Raw genomic sequence first — 20,908 nt, 5'->3', positions numbered from 1 at the left:
CAAAATGCATCTCGCAGAAATTGGCTCCCTCAAAGTGAACGTTGAGGTGTTTTACACCGATGCGGCTCGCGACGAGAGTGGCCGCACAGCCATCGCCTGGCATTCCACCACCAGGAAAGAAACCCAGCAACAACTAGCCGCACGCACGCGAAGCGCTTCCGCCGCAGAGCTACTCGCAATACAGATGGCAGTCCATGCATCGACGACAACACGCCAGGCAGGAATCACTGAATCTCGAATCTACACGGACTCGCAAGAAGCATTACGCGAACTTAGACGCTCAGACGCTTGCAACACCACAGTCACAAAAATTCGAACGCTGGTCCGCCAAGCGAAACCACTACAGACAATCACGGTCTCGTGGATTCCGGGCCACGCGAGCATCCCGGGGAACGAGCGGGCGGACGGGGCCGCGAGGGCGCAGCTACAAGCAGAAAAATTGCCCTCAAAAGGTCTCGTCTTCTCGCCCGTTCAACGGGACGAGCAAGAGGAAGACGACTTCGACATCTTCGAAGTCAAACGAGAAGAAAGAATTGCAAGAAAGGCAAGACTCGCCGCCCTGCTGCCACATAATCCCCATCCGATCCCTCGCGGATTTCCGCGCTGGGAAAAGGTGGCTCTCCACCGTATACAAACGCTGACGATGATGACCCCCGTGTGGAGAGCCAGGATACACCGTCCAGCTGACACCCAAGATATCGGACCAAACCCGAACTGCGTGTGCTGCAAAGTCCCTGCAACGTGCCAACATGGATTGTAGGGGGACCTCGCGGGAGCGGACTGCCGTCATCGCAGACCTCCCAAGCCACTTACGCCCTACCTCCTTTGAGGAATGGACCCAGCCGGCCACGACTGAGGAGGTGGAACTCAAGCTTATATACTCATCCGTCATAACATTCCTCCGATCCTCCGGGGTCAGGACTTTCATTTGACATAATCACCCCATTTCCCTCTTCCCTTACCCCCGCCCACCTCGAGGCCTTATCAGCCAGAGGGCGGTTTCATTAAAGACGTGTTTAATCAATCATGCGCTCTAAACAGCACCCACGAATATGGCGCCCAGTGAATACTCCTTACATAACCACGTTCCATACCACATATTCTCTTTCTGACATCGATGAAAACGAACGTAAGGCTCGGCATGCTGTGGCTCACTGTCTACGCAGACAAGCACCACCAGAGCTTCGCCCCAATCAACATCATTCACCACGTGGAGATGCAATTGGTGTTGTTGTTGTTGTTTTGCCCTACACGAGCACGGGAGCACGTGCTCACGTGCTCGTGAGCACGAGCACCCGACGCCGGACATCAGACGGACATACGGACATGGCTAGCCCCTAAAATGCTTCGCCCCTAAAAAGTTTTTTTTTTTTTTTTTTTTTTTTTTTTTTTGGGGGGGGGGGGGGGGGAACCTCCTTACAGGGTGACAGAACGAATGCAGCTAAAATGTTACTTGTCTTTTTTTATTATTATTACGATAAGTTTCGACGGTTTCGCTCGATTAGCCGCGTGTCAAGCGACAAAGCGCTTAGTTGTCGCAAATAATTTACAACAGAAGATAGCCGAAATGAAAATCATGCATTTTTCGCGATCACAAATAACGTGTTTACCGATGGACAGGACACGGACATACAATTTAGCAAGTGTTAACATTTGAACAATATATTGTACGTAGTACCTCACGATGCAGCGTTATCTAAAAATAATTTATTTGACAAAAAATTTCGAACAACACAGTCACCGCCGACGACAACTTGACGATCGGACGGAATCCAAGCTGACTTCGTTTTGGGACACGTTCTGGGGAGAGCTTGCTTTTTTTCACATTAGCACCAAGGTAAAGGAACGGGTGCGACTGACTCCAACCCGAACAACTATTTTTGGCTATGACTGAGAAGGACTGTACGCGGATTATCTCTGGGAGGGGGGGGGAGAACAGTTGTCATTGTTCTCAAAATCGCGTCGAGGGCCATTCGACGTGCTTGCCCTTAAAGCGCCGTTCACACTCTTGCGACCGAGTAAGACCTAGAGAGACGAGACCGGTTTTTAATCCTTTTACGACTTCTTAGCACCGGATAATAATAATAATAATAATAATAATAATAATAATAATAATAATAATAATAATAATAATAGTGCCTTTATTTTTTCCAACAAAAACAATGTTGAAAAGGTGACTTGGGAAAAAAGCTGTAGAAACAGCTTGACGAGCCCCAAACCACCTACACCAGCAGTCGCGATGCAGGCACTAAAGATTTATACAAAATTGAAACATGACATGTGTACTACATGTTTGAACAACTTTACAAAGAAAGAACTGACGCTAAACAAGATAAGTAGCATATTGATACAGTTTACACAATAGTGAATACACACACAGAACGTTAAACACCACTGAAATAAACGCGAAAGAAACCATCGATTCAAAAGATTTTAGCGCTTATCACGGACAATTTGGCTCGAAATAAACATTTCTCGTAAGATGCTCACCGATATATTGCTAAGCTCAATGCCTTGCCCACTAAGCTGGTTAAGGGTAGAGGGCAAAGTATATTTTAAACTTTGGTGGCCGTAGTTTGTTCTAAAAAAGGGTACTTCCCAAGGTTCTTTAATTCGTGTTGGGTACCTATAAATTTTATCTGTTAGCTTCGCTAAGTTTTTAAGGTGACATTGGGATAAATTTGTTTCTATTTTATACCTTGCACATAAACGATATTTATATAAATCAAAAATTTTCATCACACCAATCTTACAAAAAAGATCATCGGTTGGATGTTCTAGTGGCACATTAGAGATACTTTTTAATATCTTTTTTTGTAGCATAAAGATTTTGTGGAGGTTGGTATAGGTAGTAGTGCCCCATATGAGTTGACCATAATTTAAATGTGAATAAAATAATGAATTATATAATATTAACTTTGTTCTAAGTGGTAGGATGTGTTTATGACGGTATAGAATACCGACGATGCTAGATAACTTTGATACGATATGATTAATATGGTCGTCCCATAACAAGTTTTCTTGAAAAATAACGCCCAAAGTTTTAAACACGGGAACAATTTCTATTTGAGAAGAATTTATAAAAATATCCTTGGTAATATTAATATGTTTATTCTTAGGTCGGAATATAACTGCCTTTGTCTTACCGGCGTTTATTTTTAATGCATTATGTCTACTCCATCTATTAAGCTTTTCTAGTGTTTCGTTCGCGTTATCAATGAGCTCCGACACATCATTACCATCAAACAATAGGCTTGCATCATCTGCATAAATAAAAAATTGAGTTGAGTGACTAATATTTACGATATCATTTATATATACATTGAATAAGAATGGCCCGAGAATGCTTCCCTGCGGAACCCCCGATTCAATCGGTTTTATTTCAGATGAGTGCCCGTTTATATGAACATACTGTCTGCGGGAAGATAAATATGAACGTAGAAGTTTTGATACATGACCACGGAATCCATACATATCTAATTTCTTTAGTAGCAAATTATGATCTAGATAGTCGAAAGCTTTAGTGAAATCTACAAATAAGCCGAGAGTGAGTTTCTTTTGTTCAAAATTTCTAAGTATATATTCTTTTTGCGCAAGGAGAGCAAGTTCTGTGGATCGATGCTTTCGAAAACCAAACTGCGACGAGCTAATCAAGTCATGATTATCAGCAAATGTTGTCATTCGAAGTAGTATAACCTTTTCCAAACCCTTAGAGAAAACAGGAAGGATTGAAACAGGTCGATAATTGCCCAGTTCGTTTTTATTTCCTTTTTTATATAACACTGTTACCTTCGCTAGTTGCATTTGACAAGGAAACACACCGTTTATGAAACAGAGATTGAATATGTGTGCTAAGGGAAGAGAAATAAGATAAATTACGTATTTAACTGGTTTGATCTGCAATCCATCGGAGTCGCAACTTCGGCTATTTTTTAGTACATTAAAGACAGATATTACCTCTGAAGCCGTAACAGGCATAAGAAACATAGATTCATTATTTCGAGCATTAATATATTTGCAAGCATCTGACTCTGGACGTTCTTTAACTAGATTTACATAATAGTCATTAAACGCATTTGACAATGCTTGTCCTGACAGCTCTTGATCATTGTGGCTGATCTTTAAAACTTGCTTCGTGGCGCACGAACGACCCAACACAGAGTTTAGTTTTTTCCACATAACGTCGACTCTGTTATTACAAGAAAGAAAAAAAGTCACAAAAATAAATTTTCTTAGCATTTTGGAGTTCTTTGTTTAATTGGTTTCGATAACGTTTAAATACTATTAGTTGTTCCATTGATTTTGTTTTTACAAATTTTTGATACAACGCGTTTTTAGTACAAATTTTTGTGCGCAATTGTTTTGTAATCCACGGTTTACGACTTTTCCTATGGGTGCTTAATTTTTTATATGGAAAGCAGCTTTCATATATTTTTTGAATTTGTTCAAGAACAAATCATATGCTTTATCTGCGTTCGTTTCATGAAGGACATCGTCCCAATCCACACAAGATAGTTTTTGTCTGAATTCGTTCATGCTATCAGGCGTTATATTTTGAAACTGTATAGCTAACTGATCATTATATTTTATCTTTATTGTTTGATTTTTCTTTATACACAAAAATATACCCAAGTGATCGCTTATATCAACTATCACTACGCCAGATTTGATATATGATGTATCGTAGCTTGTAATGAATAGATCTAATAATGTCGATGATTCCGTTGTAATTCTTGTAGCAGTATTTATCATATTTTCACATCCATTTTATTTAATTAACGCATCAAATTGTAATTTACATGTCGTATCAAGTAGCATATTAACATTAAAATCGCCTCCCAAAATTACGTTGCATTTATTTTCATTCGCGAACTCAAAAAAAGACTCTAAGTAAGCAAAAAAGGAAGACAAGTTCCCACTTGGTGGGCGATAACAGACAGCTATAATGCTCTCTCCTATCAGTAAAGACAGCATCTCGTAGTCATTGTGAACGCAGCAACAATCAGATAGCATCTCACAGGAAATGTCAGCCTTTACTATTAGGGCAACGCCCCCGCCACGACATTCTATGCGGTTTAAAAAGTAACTGTTGTACATTGGTAGATTTAAAACGTTAGTATTGTCCGTGAACCACGTCTCTGAAAGCATAATTATATCAAACGAAAATTCGAACTGATCAAAGAATAACTCAAGCTCATCTGTTTTATTTCGCGCTGATCGAGCGTTCAGATGAAAGCATTTAAGAGAATCGATATACTCGTTTCCTAAAAAAGATTTCACATTCGAAGGAAGAAAATAATCACTGGACATAAAGTTCCGTTTATTCAACACACTATCCGTGCCATCCATTAAAAAAAAAAAAAAAAGACTAACATCTTAAAACTGAGTGCGTGTCACATGAGGCATCACACCAGCTTCTCTAAGTCATCCAAAGACCTGATCACGTGCACTTGCTCGCGATCCTTCTTGCGCACAAGGACGTGGCCATTTTTGTACCAGACGTACCGATAGTTCGTTGTTTTGGCCCATTCTTTTGTCTCCCAAAGAAGGGCTCGGTCTTGTTTGGTGAGATTTTCTTGAATGTAAGCATCGTCTTTTGATTTCCTTAGAATCTGCCGTTTACTGAGCCATTCATCTCTGATTGTCTGATGAGCGAAGCGAACAATGATGCCTGGTATTTTATCTGCTCGAGATGATAAGCGATGGATAGCGGCCACTTCGTTGAGATCTAAGTCTGGCACTTCAAGTTTTTTTGCAACCTCATTCACTTTGGCAAGCAAATCCTCGTTGTCAGGCTTAGGAATTCCGTGAATTTCTAGATTTTGTTTTCGGCTTCGCCGTTCCAGTTCGTTCACTTCCTGCCTAAGCCTTTTTATTTCCCCGCCGGAGTCTGTTTGTTCCAGAGTTTCTACTCGTTTCTTCAGAAGTTTTGTCTCTCTTTTCTGCTCAGCAAGGTCCTTGAGCACTTCGTCGTACTTGTCCGACATTACCTGCATCGATCTTTCTATGCCACTCACGGTTTCTTTTAGGCACATTAAACTATCTAGTTTTCTATTGATGGAGGCCAACATGACAGCTAAGTTAAGTTCGCATTCCTCCTTGGCACCCTGACTTTCACCTCGGGATTTTACAACTTTGCACGTTGGGCACCGCCATATCTTACGTAAGGCACTGGCTTTTGCCCTAAAAGTCGCTTCGGAGATGCCGGAGCAGGGACTGAGGTGATACGCGTATCCGCAATCCAAGCATGTTAACCCTGAATCAATATCTGACACTTCCCTATTACACTTTGGACAAATATCAGCCATGCTTCAGCTATTGAAAGTAGACAGTGTCAGCAGCGGCAGCAGCGGCATGCACCAGCAAGGTATGGACGTAGTAAAAAAAATTAGCCAACCTGCAACGATAGCAGTCACGATAAGTCTTGCAGTTCGGTGCGCTGCCGCCACTGCTGTGAGCCGCACAAGGGGGAAGCAGTTCTTTTTCACTTCAGCGGCTAGTGACGCAGTCTTGTGACGTGGACCAACCGCAGCCTGTCGACGAGAGCACTTGCAGAGGCGATCGCTGCACTTTTTTGACGTTGATGAACGGCCCGTGCTCCCTGTATGACGAGGCCTGCAACGATAGCAGTCACGATAAGTCTTGCAGTTCGGTGCGCAGCCGCCACTGCGCAGCGCACCGGATGCGCTGCAGCGCGGAGCTGGTCCTAAGAGATCGCAAGAGGCTTAAAACCCGGTCTGGTCTCTCTCGGTCGTACTCGGTTGCAAGAGTGTGAACGGGCCTTTAAGGTCCGTTCACAATCTTGCAACCGAGTACGACCGGGAGAGACCAGACCGGGTTTTAAGCCTCTTGCGATGTCCTAGAACCGGATGCGCCGCTACGGGGCTGGTCCTAAGACGTCGTAAGAGGCTTAAAAACCGGTCTGGTCTCTCTCGGTCGTACTCGGTTGCAAGAGTGTGCACGGGCTTAAATGTTGAGCAGAAACGCTTGAATGGCAGGCAGTTACCAGCCCTATTTCTCACAGTGGGAGATAACACAGAAAGAGTATGCAGTATGCATCAGAAAAATTAAGTGGAAACTTTCAAAAAGAACCAGAAAACATCGAATGCAAAGCCGCCAAACATGGGCAGAGAATCGCGCTGAGCGGGTTTCCATAGTCCAAGAGAGGCAAAACATTTCTAGCTGATAAGGGCGCGAGAGTAGCACCAGCCGTCTCAGCATCAGCAACATGGCGGCGGCTTAGGAGCGTTTTTTGGAAAAATGTATAAAGCTACCGTTAAAAAAAAAAAAAATGGGTGGGCTGTGATACCACGACGTGCCGAGTCTGGTGAAATGAAACGCACCTATCGAATGTAACAAATTTATTTGTAAGTCGTGGAACTAATTGACATAACTATAATATGCATGCGAGGCATGTCACAAAATGGCGGCGTGGGTGACGTCATCTCATCGTCGGATGTGATATAATTACCTTGTTGGGTGCATATAACTTGAACGGTGGAGATGTCTCCATGATTCTTTCACCATCATGACTTCATGAGTTCTATCTATGTTCGACATTTCGGACAGAGAACTCAACTGTCAATTTTTGGCTCAGGTTTCAGCTTTCACGCGGAATGAGTCACACAGTATTGTTACAAGTTACATGTTAGCACATATTGTGGAGAGTATGTCTATTCAACTTTGAAATGATACCAGAAACAAATCAATCGAACGACACGTCTGCTATTCTTGGGGACAACTTTTCTTGGCAAGGAGGCCAAAGCTATGGCATAAGGCTATGTGTACCCGTGCGCACGTGCGCATTGAGCGCCGATCACAGCTGTGTTTGCGCGATCTTCACTTCTTCGTCAAACTGTACCGAGCGAGCACTCAGACGGGCTCATCGAAAACGCCGTTTCACCTCGCGCCTGCGCGGGAGGGGAGTGAATGGGCGTGTTTCAAACGAGTGAGGCATCAGTAGCTACATTACATGACAACAACTGCTTTAAAGTTTTCACTAACCAGTCGGTTGTTATAGTGAGGTATCTTTCGTTTCACAATATGTCCAAACATACACCCCTTCGGGTGGGTCGTCACATCAATAAGCCTAAGCTCTTGTTCTACCGCGAGATACGCTGAACCATAGCCTCCTCTATAGACATTTTCATTTTAGTAGTTGCCTCACCGGCGGATAGAGGGCGCTGACGCACTCGGCGCCATTAGGTTGCTTCAATTTGATTGGTTTCGGTTTCAACTTGAAAGCGGCTATGTTGCTGTTTTACGTTGTTTTTGCTTAATTTTGTGATACGAATACTTTCCTTGTACCACACAACCAATGAAACAGCGGCATTGAACCACTTTGTGGTCTGCGAGGTGTATTGTAGCCTAAATTTCGGGCTTTGTTTTACCAAATCCTTTGATGTATCTGATTATGGTCGGCTGCGAAACGCCTGACTGATGTGCAGGAGAGATTACCATCATCTACGGCCGTATCCGATGATACCAATTTCCAGAAAAAACAAACTAATGAAGAAACTAACACGTGAACGTAAAGAAGCATATCGACAGCTTGACTAGGAATGTGCTGAATCGGCCAGAACAGATGAACTCGCAAGTTTACTACACACTGTTTGGTTTTCGTGGGCACCCAACCTTTAATGAAATTCGCAGACTAAAAACGTATCCTGTAATGAGGCAGATAATTGATATAGGGAGTATTCACTGGACGCCATATTTGTAAGTGCTGTTTAGAGCGCATGCTCAGATCGAGCTTACATCAATAGACTGCTAAGACCGGCACTCTTGATGGTGCGGAATGCACGTTGCAAAAGAACTGCGGAAGCTCGCCATCAGCACGCGCTCAGCATTCGCGCACACAGCTATGGCCGCCAGTGAATGCTCTCTATAAACAAGTAGTATCGTCTCGATCTCTTTTTTTATTATTATTATTCAGTACTCGAGCATGTTTTGACAGGCCGAGTAGGAAGTTCCTTAAATTATCAACCCTGCTAAAGTATTCATAAGCAGCATTTCGCGATATTGGCCCTAGAAAATAAATTATTTTTATATGAACATCTGCTTACTCAAGATATAAGTGACAGGCCCGTCAAATTTGTCTTCCGTAAATTTTGCCATATAAAATTGAAGGGCGCAGGAGGAGAAATACCTCGGAAAGTTTGGCTGAATCCTAGCACCACTTTGCGGACATGTGTGAACAAACATTTATTTGTTTGTACATATTCGCTTTGTAAATTTCGGCGTCGCCAGCCACCAAAAGTAAATCTCTATTCGCCATCGACAATTCTTACATATTGCGGATTTCAGACACTGGCAATAGTTAAAACAGCATACATAAAAACAAACAATCTAAAATGCGGTTTTTAGATTGTTTGCAATCATATTTGCAATCTAAAATGCGGTTTTGGTTCGGCGCATGCGCCGAACCAAAACCGCATTTTAGATTGCAAATATAAACGACGTTATTTCTTTGTGCACGCTATTCTAAAGCTCGCTACTGTTAAGTTGTGTGTGGCAGTTTCTTACGCGGAAAGTCCCAACCTATGCGTTAAAATAAATGAAGTTGATGGAACTGGTTATCTGAATATAATCAATAAATCACTTAAATGACTGTCGAAATGGGAGCGAGCATGGTATACAATTTCTTATACTTCATAAGTAACCGACCAACCGAATTTTTACGTAGCAACAAAGATTGAGAGCCTCATACACATGTAGATGTGATGTTATGAACAAACAAATCGCCTGATGTTGACGTACCATTACTTCTAGCCACAGATAAAATACAAGCTAAACGTTCGTTGTCTATCTCCTCCGCATGTTTCCTCTTATAATAAAAAAAAAAACTGTTTTCGATATATTATGAATACAAAGAACGATGCTTTCAGGAAATACAGATAGTCTCCTTGCGCTGACTATTCTTAACGCCTTCCGATTCTAGATGCGCGATATAAATATACGCGCTTTTTACTGAGAATGTTCCGCCACTACTAGTAAACAAACCTCAGTTGTCATAAGGACCTTTCAACCCTTGTGATTTCTTAGTCGTCGAGTAGACGTATCGGACTACAGTTTCCTAAGTAAGGCCAAAAAAAAGCGCGGTGAAACGCGACGAAAAACACGAATACAACGCATCCGCTAAGGCGCGGAGGGGAGAGCGGAGCAGCAAGTTGAAGCAACCTAATGGCTGCCGCGTCACGTGATTCCAAGATGGCAGCGCCCATGCGGGGGAGGATGAAACAGTCCATACTGACAAAGCCTGGCAGATCGCCACGAGAAGCGGCCGCCGAAAGTGAAAAGGTAGAGCGGCAGACAATGGATGAGAGGAGAGCCATGTAACGGGCGCCCCGCTGCGGCGACACGCCGAAACACACTTCTCCCGAGCGATGGAATGTCCGCTCGTGCTCCTCGCGTTCCTCGAGCTACCGCTTGTTTTCTCGTCGGGTTCGAAAACCATCCCACGCAGCACGAGAACGTTCTGAGAACATTCCGGGAATGTTCGAAAGAACATAGGCAACATTCTTGGAATGTTGCAAGTTTACGGAAGGACATTCTATCAACGATGTCACCAGGGGCGGATGCAGGAATTTCCTGAGGGGGGTCAGGTGTTAGTCAGCGTACCATATGTTTAGGAACCCCCTACCCCTCTTCCTTGTTTCACGCCCTAAATTTTACACATGTAAAAAACAAGAGGGGGGTCAGGACATCCGGACCCCCCCTCTAAATCCGCCCCTGGATGTCACAATGTTTCGCAGGCACTTATCGCCACATTTGGGGAATGTTTTCTGAGGGACATTCTTAGAACGTCCTGAGAATGACATAAAACATTACCAGGGCGTTCAATCAACATTCCAATATCCTAACAAGGTTCTAAGAACGTTCTCAGAACATCAGAAGAACTTCTGTCTGTAACTCGATGAGCATCGTACCGGCGTGCGGTCGTGTATCACTACTGCGTGGTGAACGTTAAAGACCCCAGGCTAGCGGTTGTACCGCACTGGCTAAATTGCTTATCTACAGCTGAGCTGAGACATCAGACGCCTACTAAGGCAGACTAACTTCCGGCTGTATCAACACACACACAACAATTTGCTTTTGCTGTAACTTTCTTGAAATATTGCAAATTTATGCCAGGGACTTCCTTTCAATCTCCTCAGAAAGTGGCGTGGGTACGTCGCTACACCCAGGGTACAATCTATGAGGACTACTTACAAAGATTCTACAATTACGGCTTGCTTAGACTACAGCCCCAATGAGCCCCACTACATATGTGGATGTAATAAACCTCCTCACAGGGCGATATTATTTGGTCGAAACCAGCGGCGTAGACCTTCCATATGGGATTTAATTTCCCGTGTATTTTGTCAATAAAGGCAACGTGGTCGTTATTTTGTTTACATGCCGCTACTAGAAGCTCGTTACATGGCACGTAAACAGCATTTCGGTAAGGCCCGGGCCCGGGGGGGAAAGGGGGGGGGGGGGGATTGCGCTTATGGTCGAAACAGATTTTTAGAAGGCGCAAGCACAAGCTAGCCGTTTTCCCAGCGCACCAGCCTGAGCACGTACTAATGACAGTTAACTCCTACCTGTCACTTGTACACTTCTTTCATTCAAAATATGCTGTATACATAACCGATTACTCACTCCGAGCTTAAAGGGACACTGAAGTCATTTTTCAAAAAGGTCGTTCTTGACCTTATATTGTTTAAAAGGTGTTAGTTCCCGCATATACCAAGTCCTATGTCACAAAACCGCCTATTCATCTCAGGGCAATAGAAAAACATGTGGACTCTTTTTTCTCGCGGACTACATTGTGTAGACCAATGAAAGCCCTACAATACGTGCAGCTTCCACATGATTTTATTATAACTCGTTTCGAAGAGAGTCTGATACGTACGCATTCGGATAAGGCTCCTCTTTTTCTCCGCGGGTGAAGCCATCGCTTGCAACTCGCCGACAAGCGCGCTTCGTCGACCACTTCACTCGGAAGAAAATTCTTCCCAAAAATGGCGTGTTGCGATCTTTGAACACGCTTTTAACGAGGAAATGAGCTACGCACGATTGTGATTACGGGTGTGTTGTCATGCTTAGAGCGTCTAGATTGAGTTGTCACCACAAAACGACGAGCTCAGAATTGACTTCAGTGCCCTTTTAAAACTGATCCAAAACTCCGTTTCTTTTTCTTTTTTTTTTCTTTCTTTTTTTTTTTTGGGGGGGGGGGGGGGGGGCGGGGAGGGGGGGGAAGATTTTTAAGGATACTATTCTCTCATTCTGTCTCGTGCACCGGGGGTCCACCCATGTCAAATTGACCTCCGAGAAGGGGGGAGGGGGGGGGGGGGTCGACTTTGTTTGAGGGGAGAAGGGGGCGGCCACCCACATCGTCCCCCTCCCCTCCTTGGATCCGCCCCTGCTTATTCTAAGTTTCCAGAAACTCCAATTAATTTAGATATTTTTGGCACAAAGTGACACATAGTGGATGGTGTTTCGAACCACAGCTTGCGTGAGAGCTCCGTAAAGTTGGCTTCACCTGCGAAACTTCTAGGAAAGTTCGCAAGCGAACGTTCCAAGAATGTTGCGCATATGAATGTTCGAAAAGGAACGTTCCGAGAACATTGTCCATACGAAAGTTCGCCAACGAACGTTCCTAGATTGTTGAGCAGCTTACTTAGTAGGGAATGTTCGCATACGAACGTTCTTAGAACGTTCCCGAATGGCGTCTTAACATTCCTTCAACATTTAGAACATCCAGGGAATGTTCGCACAACATTGAGTGATTCTTGGGATGTTTCGGGTCCTCGGCGCTGCAAAAGCTGTCCGCTAAATACCATGTTCCCCCTGCAGCACATGCTTTAGTGGCGACCTCTCGAGCCATCGACACGGAGTGCGGCAGCCGTGAGCGCTCGCTGTGCTCACTACCCCTCCTCTAGTTCACGGCCACTCAAGCCAGGACCATGGACGTCATGAAGGAGGTTATTTTTTGCTTGTTTTTGTAATTTTTATTCGCCTATAACTTTTAAAATAAAGCGAAATTTGAGAAGTTTCATTAAGTTACTACGTTCAGTGCGCTCAGGTTCGGTGCAAATTAAAAACCAGTTAAAAGTCGTTCCAGGGCCCTGCTTCTGTCGAAACATACAAAAAAAAAAGCTTTTAATATTTCTTATCGAAAAGGTTAGTCAGCCAAGACCTCTTAACACATGTATGGTTTTTCTTTATTCAAGAGGCCCGGCCGCGATGTTGAAAGAACCCGGATTTTGCCCCGAAGCATTCGATGAGTCGAATTATTCGAAAACTCGAATACAAGTGTGAAAATCGAATAGAACTATTCGGACAATCACTATTCGATTCGCTTTCGAAACTAGAATATTAGCACACTTCAACTTTTTACTAAACGGTGTAAGCTGCTTTTCTCACGGCTTCTCTGAAAGGCAGGCATACTACAGCACCCCTTCTTTCAGCAGGACAATGCAACACCACGTTAATGGATCCGCTGACGCTAAAACAATTACCAGTGATGGAAGCGGCATTTGACTTTTTGTAGCAGGCAAAATGTTGAAATGGAGCAGGTATTGACCCTTTTGCAGCAGATGCAAACATATGTAAACGTATCAAAAGAAAAAAAAAAGGAAATGGCAATTAAAAAAATTACACCATCTTCCCGAGGGGAACCATGGGGTGATGCGCGGATCGTTATTAACGGTGTTATTAACGGTGTTAGTAACGTTGTTGAACTTCACGGTCCCGAACCTCAGGTTCTGCTGCTCAACGTTCACGAACCAACGCGGCTTCCCGTTCTCGAAGGTCGGGTTCCGCCGCTCGCTTCGTACGTTTACGTTGAACTTCACGGTCCCGAACCTCAGGTTCTGCTGCTCGACGTTCTCGAACCGCCGCTGCTTAACGTTGTCGTAGTCCAGCATCCGCCGCTCGACGTTGACGAATGGACGCCGCTTCTCGTTGCCGTAGTTCAGGGTCTGCCGCTCGCTTCAAGCGTTTGCGCTCAGCGTCGCGTGCCCTTCGCTGCGCAGCTTTGTCTTCAGTGTACGTAGCGTTGCTGTTAGTTTGTGGGGTGGTGCTGACGCTTGCTTGCACCAACCCACTTACTGACAGGACTGTTGCTTCCATCACACTTCATCGGAAGAACGGAGTGAAGTGGAGTCAACAGCGGGTGAACTGAACGCGCGCAGCGCGCTACCGCTGCTTATATTCACACTTGAAGGAGAGGAGACTAGAGGAGGAAAGTTGCGCATGCGCGCGCAATGTGAGTAGAAGCGAACGCACGCGAAGTGCACCCCTATTGAAAAATCTCATTTGTATGAGAAATTTCTTGTGTCCAATAAACACATATGAACCACACAAGAAATATAAGAACGTATAAGAATCATATAAGAGCCATATAAGAACTATATAAGAGCTATATAGAAGATATCAGAACATATAAGAACCATATAAGAAACTTGTAAGAAGTTTCTTATAAGTTGCTTATATGGTTCTTATATATCTTATTTAGTTCTTATATACTTCTTATATACGATTCTTGTGTGGTTATTATACGTTCTTATATATCTTGCATGATTCATATGCGTTTATGGGACACGAGAAATTTCTCCTACAAATGGATTTTTCGGTAGGGACGCAGCTGGTAGAGAGAGAGAGAGGAGAGAGTAACGCGCAGCTGTTGGAGAGAGGGAAGGAGGAGAGTTGCGCATGCGTAGTGTGAGTGCGGGCTACGACGCCGCGGGACATAGACCCGAGCAAGAGACGCTCCGCATCTAAAAGTACGAAATGGACACATAACTTTCTTTTTGGAAATAAGGCTCTGGTTGTGCTTTAAAACTGACTCCCCAAACTCAGCAAGAATTGGAGCTGGGGAACTACCTTCACTACCACAGTCATTTAAACAGAAGTCTGCATTTTTTTTTCTTTTTAGTGAATGAATTACCTGCTTCATCGAGCAAACCGGCGTTATCAGCTCCTGACTCCGCGCCAAACGGCACCTAAAATCCCCGTCCCATGGAGTAAAGCTTGTAGTACATACGTAGCAACGAATTGATGGATAAACTCGTATTTGCTGACGCGCAGCATGGTTCCAAGGAACGCCACCCCATAGAGAAGCCCTCTCCATGGTGCAGCGGCCCGGCCCCCGGCCGCTTCTAAGAGGGAGAGAGTGGCCGGGCTCTGGCAAAGCGGCCGTGGCAGCCTACGCAGAGGTTGCTCGACCGGTCTCAGCGCGGCGCGCAGCTGGTGGGAATCATAGTTATTATAATGTACGCTAGAGGTTCAAGCGGCGCTAGTGTGCTGACGTAAATTGAAGCAGACAGCAACCGTCGAAAATGGACTTCCGCTAATGCATTTCTATGGGAAAAATTGAGTGCATTTTCTCCTGGCGCTCAATCATAAGAGTAAATATCCCGAATAATTCGTGCGTATTAGGTAGCTTGGAACATTTCTCAGTCAGGCCGACGAAATAATTGGGTCAGTCACGGCGTTTTTCTTTCAAATTCATCACATTAAAAACGGTGCTAAAACGGCTTCGTACGTGTATTTATGTACACTGTCGGACACTGTTAGCGCGAAAACAACGTCAGTGTTTTTCAGCATGAAACATATACGTGTCAAACGAACGGAGCTCATCTGGAAGCCAAGAAAGACGGCAAGAACTACGCAGTAACACTGGATCAGTAAATACCCGTGCATGTACGATCAAAATAAATTGAAGGCCACGTAATATATTCGGATTTTAAATAAGTAAGTACTGCTTTATTATTTCTGCTCTGTGCGAATTTCTATGTTCAAAATGTTACCCGCACGCTCGAAATCTTTGAGAACAAGTGCCCGATAAAAGCTACCCGGCGGAGAGAACAATACTTTATTCTTTACGTTTTGTATGTTTTTATCCGCTCATGCACGACGGGGTCGTTTTCATATAATGACAGGACTGGCATATGATCAATATATAAGCGTCACCGTAATGCTGGCGGGTTTTGAACACACTCTGTATTCCTTTGGAATGTAATTTGGCTTTGAATAGCCGCTTATTTTTACAAGCCCGCTGCGGAACACACGTTTGGGACGGCTGTATCTCAAACGTCCTATTCGCATTTGAACATTGCACATTTCGACCCATTCTCATTTGGTCCTTCTCATTTGAACCTTCTCATAAGATCCGAATCGTGTTGTTCGCAACTGGACCCATTCTCATTTTGCCCGTTCGTGCTACGACCGAATGGCACTAGTTCGGCATGCTTCTAACGTCGTTATGCCTTCGCGGCTTTGTTGATGAGCCTTACCTTGCTTGGGCCCCCAACGTATACCATCAGATATATGTTATGTGTAGAGGTACGCACTGAGAATCGTACATTGTCGCCTACTTCGCTTCCTCTAAGCAAACGAGAAAAAAAAAAGCGATGAACATTCAATTTGGAATCTTTGTTTGAACAGAAATAGCACACATAATATAGCAGTGCTTCTCAACCACTGATGTTTCGCGGACGCCTTGTAGAAAGGCGGAGATGATGGAGGACCCCGTTCGGAGTGAGGGGAATAGAAAGGTATAGGTTAATCATTCTAATGATTTAATAAATGAATATAACTACTTCCTAGTGCGAAGTACACTTATCTCAATGACATACACATGAGACTACTCTCCCGAAAATTGGAACGTTTGTTCTCAACGTGAAGAAAGACAACTAATATTGCCGTGCCGGACTGATGAGACAGGGCTTCGCGGACCCTTAGGTTGTCTTCGCAGACCCCTATTGAGAACCATTGCATTATATAGAAGAGGTGGCATGGTCCCAAGTCGAGACACCTCAAACAACGTGACATTTCGGAATATGATCTGGCTGCGATAAATAGTTGGTCCGTTTTATTATCAGCTCGTAGTTTTTCACGACCACCTCGACGCACTGTTAAAATCCTTAGCAGAGAGAGTATGCCCGTAGTGTGGCACACACACACGCACACACACAAATTATATCAATGTAATAATATTACCCTTAAAAACGATTTTGGTATAGAAAGAGTCAAGTGCGACGGGTCAAAGCGAGATATTTTTGAAAATGGCTGTTTTGAAAATGGCGAAACGAGGACGGGCCCAAATGAGGCCGGTTGGAATGCAAAAGACGAAACGGGAAAGGACCAAATGCGACAGGTCCAAGAGCGATCTTTTTGAGAACGGTTGTTTTAAGAAAAGCCAAGTGAGAAGGCCAAACGAGAACGAGCTCAAATGATAACCACCGTTTGGGGCTGAAATGTAGTGAAGTTAAACATCGTTCACTGATGAAGAAAAATGCGCTAACTAAAACAATTACACTTTTACAATGTTAATCAAGGTGCATACTATTCGGTACGACCCAAATAACCAAAGTGTTCCGTGTTATTTTCCGGCGAACAGACAAAATGCACGCGCGTTTTCCCATAGGAATGCACAGGAGCACCGCAAAAGGAGACTGGTTGCTGTCTGCTTCAATTTGCGTCACGGAAGTCGCATTGACACTAGCGCCAGTTGAACCTCTAGCGTACATTATAATAACTCTATGGTGGGAATACGCTACGTATACGAATGCTTTCGCATTCCAACATGATAGCAGACTTAAATGGCCTTGTAGTTGCTGTTGTTTTCGCCAACGTTTTTGAAAGTTAGAGCAACATAATTTCCGAACCGATCGCGCTAACCCCCGCGTCAGCCACTGCTCCTAACACACCGATGCCAACCGGTGAAGCTCGACGCAGGCGCGCCTGTGCGAGGCGGTTGACGCGAGCAGCGCGCATAGTATCATGACATGGAGGCATGTGGTCTCCATGTCGTTGAACATTAGTGTCGACCATTGTTATTATTATTATTCCTTATTGAAGCTCATCCTGGAGCAGGTGTGCCGCAATTATGAGCAAAAATGGCATTTTGGTGCGACATGTAGCAGACGCGTTCACGGCGCAATAGACCGATCTCACCAGCTAGTTTACGCCACCGCTGCCGACATGCATCGTGGGAGCTGTAGTCTTTCTGCGCGCGTGACAACCCTGCTGGAGGTCTGCGCGAGCAGAGCACGACGCGGCATGAGCTCTCTCGTGAACTGGCGTCTGCCTCCTACGAACTAGGTAGTTATGGCGGCGTTCTCGCATGCGTGGAACGCTTGGTGAGATCGGTCTATTGGGCGCGACGCTTCCATCGAGGATTTTACAAAAGAAAAAAAATATTGGAAAAATAGTAGAGCACCATACTATTTGCCACTTTGTATCGTTGAAATGTAGGAGTCGTTGGAGATACTCCAAGGAAACGTTGAAACGGTTCAGGAATAATGCCGCACACAACCTCACGCAAAAAAAAACAAAAAAAAAAAAAACACGCAAGATTGCATTTGATATAAGGCTGTACCACTGGCCAACTGCACGTGACTCGTGACAGTTGCGAGACTCGTCAAGAAATTTCCTCGTGCGTAGCAATTTTTTTGGGGAAAACAGTCTTACGAACCGGGAAAAGCTGGTATCAGAACGGCCAGGGCGGGACTTATAATTGTAAATGTTTTCCGCAATGCTTTGGCTGCGCGCGCGTGCTTGAGGTGTACAGGACTTCGAAGCATTGTCGAGGGTAAAAAGCCCGCGCTGGAGACGGGACATATGAGGCACCTCCCCGACCCTCCTACCTTGCCAGCGACTATAGCAGCTCTAATGGAGCATTTGTATGCAAACAAACGCACCACTGCATAATGTGCATCCATTTTATTCGCTTTACACTGTTCTATATGGACCGAAACATCAATACATGGTTAACGAAGATTAACGTAAAGATTTCCATTCCAGCTTATTAAAGTACCGTCTTCAATACCACTCTCTCTGTAGTGATGGGCACTCGGCAAGCGACGCTTTCTATGACATATGCGTGCAAGCTTGAAGAAGACTTGGATGAGATAGGAACTGAAACAGCAATGCAAATAAACCCTCCATTTGAATACACCACACAGAAAACAGAACGAAAGAACGAGACTGTTGCACAAAAACCCGATGTAAAAAACTTAATAAGGCTAAAGTTTAGTTTTTTTTTTGTTTTGTTTAGGAAACAAGTGGAAGCCAGCGACACTTTTAGTTCTTTGAGGACTCTTTGTTGAGCCTCAGTTAGTATGTTATTTGCTACTGTTTCGCGAGAGTGCTGTAGCCTAGGTGTTTACACGGTACACCGTTATATAGCACACTGTATTCTCCTCCAAACTGCCAGTGCAGCGAAAGCTACGATCACGTCCTCCTTGCCTTGAATGTGCCACTGCTGAAAGTGTCCTCGACCACTGAGTGAACCAGTCAAAGCTATGACCTTGTGCTTGTAGCATGGCACCATGCCGAATGTGCGAGCTTAGAATATTAACAACAATCAGCAAAGCAAATCCAAGTAATTAAGAATGTCCCGAAAACGGTCACCGGAATATGAACACATCTGAGATTGCGAGTCCCGTCCGGCACATAGCTAAAGATTAGTCACTCAAACAAGAAAACATCTGCAGGAAATCTAAGTAAAATACAGCAAATCCTAGAACAACAAAAACAAAAAAATTCTGGTTGGCACTGACAGGACGGCAGACTGCATTGAGAAAAAGCTTAACTCACATTGCAACTCAACTGTCCAAGCAGCATAGCGTCTATGGTGCTTTGAAAATGTGACATTCCAAGCCTATAAGGCAATAATCATAAAAAGGTGTATTGGCATAACTGCTAAACCTAACTGCAACTTTAACAAAAAATTCACGTTCCTCAAAAGATGTGCGGTTGGTGCAAAGCGCGAGAAAACTACGATAATGCAAACCAGTCTGGCTTAAACCTACCCCAACACATTCCTACAAAAAATAATAAAAACAAAAGTTAGAACATTAGAGGTAAATTTTATCCAAACTTTCCAGAATAACACGCATCAGACTGTGGTCCGTGTACCTCTTTTGTCCATATCTTTAACATGGTATTTGAACAATAAATCCATACCTGCTAGCCCCAGTTGAAACAGTTCAAACTTTTGGGACCTTGCCCGCTTGAATAAAACCTTAAAACACATGCCCATAAACATTTAACAAATACTACAATTTGTACCATAATCCGCACAGATCAGTGAATAAATACAAGAGTGACATTGTATCTGTACTAATATGCAAAGTGCATATCCACCAAAAAAAGAAAAAAAAAAAAACATTCTCTCTTACATCTTAAATGTGAAGCAACGTGCAAAAATTCTGGGACTGGGTTCAAGTGTCCAGGATTCTTAGATATACAAAACCGAAACACATTCTCCTTCAGAACGTGCCCTTCCTCGACACACTGAAGCACTCGTCAAAGCATTTCTGGAAACTGATCTTTGCAATGACCTTTAGTTCAACCAGCCGATGTGTCTATTCTTTTTCTGCACTCGAAAACAGAAGACCCTGAAGGCCATGGGCTCTGGAAACAGCTGGAAGTCGCAGGCTGCGAGGTCATGTGAGTAATTTGGGTGTTGGAGGGCATATTGCCCTCCAACACCCAACTAACGTTCTCGCCTTGTTCAGACAAGGACGTAAGAAACCAGGAACGACCTGTGAGGGAGCCGTCACTGGTAGCCCGCCACGTTCGCCATCTTCTTTTTCTTGCCGTCCCTGAACCGTCAAGACTGTTTAAAGGCTTTTGAATGACTATATGTATTCGTCATAAGTAGGGTGTGCATTTTCCGGTTTTAACCGAAAAACACCGATAAACATCCGTCGGTGACTAAAATATAAAATCGGTTAGAACCGAAAAACACCAGTGGTTTGATATTTTCGCCCTGGTTAAAACCGAAAAACACCGGTCGTTGCTAGTTTCCGACCTAGCGAAACCCTTTCCCCGTAGAGGTTCGTCAAACATGTTATCTCGTGGATCCTGCATTCTTCCAGTGTTTATACATGGCTTGCAGGTGGCGTCAGTC

This window comes from Ixodes scapularis, unplaced genomic scaffold, assembly GCF_016920785.2.
Source record: "Ixodes scapularis isolate PalLabHiFi unplaced genomic scaffold, ASM1692078v2 PGA_scaffold2__306_contigs__length_199485367, whole genome shotgun sequence".
Lineage (NCBI taxonomy): Eukaryota > Metazoa > Arthropoda > Arachnida > Ixodida > Ixodidae > Ixodes > Ixodes scapularis.
Note: the sequence above shows the minus strand (reverse complement) of the source record.